Genomic DNA, 1638 nt, shown 5'->3' on the forward strand with positions numbered 1-1638 from the left:
TCAGTACAATTTCCCCTTTTTTTCGAGCTATTGGGAAATAATATAGGTTCTCTCTATAGTTGCTGCTTAAAACGTTTAATTATAATTCTTAATTATTTTCATTTACAACGGTAACAGTAAAGAACGAAAATAAAATAAAATAAAATAAAATAACACCACTTCCGGTTTGTTGCTACGGATTATTTTGACAATACCACCACCATATGGGATTATTATAAACTACAACTGCAGCTACATGTTGCTGATGGCTGTTGAGCCTTTATGCATCATCATTCATCACCACAGGGTCCGTGCATGAAGTATAATTCTTCTGCAGTTGTTCACGTTGTATAATGAAAACATGACAGTTATTGCCTAATTTCATTGTCCTACTTGTGCTAAATCTAAATGTGTGTTGACGTTTGTGAGCTCGTCTTCAAAGTAAAGGTTGCGCGTTTTGAACAAACGTGCTGGCTGCAGCGGTCAATTTAAGGAGAAACTTAAATTTAATTCCCCTTGCTCCGGCATGTCCTGTACCCAGGACCGGAGCCTACAGGAAGAGGAAGGCGGCTCGAAGCTGCTGTGGCAGAGCGGGGGCCACAGCCTGGAGGAAAAACCCGCCGCCAACCAACATCATATACAAACAAAAGTGTGGTCAACCCAAAAGGATTGACACTGACCTCACTCACATTGCAGGTGTGTCATATAGTGTGATTGTTGGTGGAGAGACTGTGGATGAGTGGAGGGAAAAGATGAACAGAAGACAGGAGGACAACGTTTTCTATCTTCATTTATGATTTTTAAAAAACTGATTGTTGAACTGAAGAAACCATCCATCCATCCATCCATCCATCCTACCATCAGTTCCTTGCTGAATTTCCTGAACAAAATAAATGGTTAAATGTCTCTTGGATCCATGTGTTTAATGTGCACACCAGTCACCAGTCATGTGAATCATACGCTGTGGCCTTCGGTCACCAGCTCCCAACCCAGTTTAACAACCACTGAAGCTGTTTTGGCTCAACACCTTACTACTGCACTTTTTTTTTCTTTAATTTGTCAACTGTCTGGTTTATTATACGTCACTGAGGTGTTTTACTCATCTACGTTTATTAGGCTGCAACATTATTTACAGACCCAACACTGTTGGGTAGAATATGAACTGAATACACCCAATAATGTCTTGCAATATCAGTTCTTACATGTGACTGGACTGCAGTTAGAAGTCTTACCAATGGAGGGAGACATGTGCCATATTTCTGCGTCTGACTGCAGCTGTTCAGTATCACTACAGGACTGAAAACACTTAAATGAGCTTTTATCTACGGTATTTCTGTTCTGTCTATTCAGCTTGTAAGTGTGAGGAACACTGGAAACACCTCTTGAACACAAAAATTCCACTTTTACAGGTAGAAAAGTTGAGTGTATCTCATAATAACTTTCCCAAAATGTGAAAATACTCCTTTAACTGATACAAAAAGCTGAATGCTGCTCGTGTTTTCTGACCAGTGCAACATTAAAACAACTGTTTTTTGATTTTGCAAGGTAGTATGACAGTTTCTGTGTATTTTAGCAGGTTACTAAAAATGATAAATAACTGAAGATGGTACTGAAAATGCAGCTAAACAAAAATCCCCATCCAGTCAGTCATATCTTTAT

This window comes from Seriola dumerili, unplaced genomic scaffold, assembly GCF_002260705.1.
Source record: "Seriola dumerili isolate Sdu_G_001 unplaced genomic scaffold, Sdu_1.0 BDQW01000538.1, whole genome shotgun sequence".
In the NCBI taxonomy this organism is placed as follows: domain Eukaryota; kingdom Metazoa; phylum Chordata; class Actinopteri; order Carangiformes; family Carangidae; genus Seriola; species Seriola dumerili.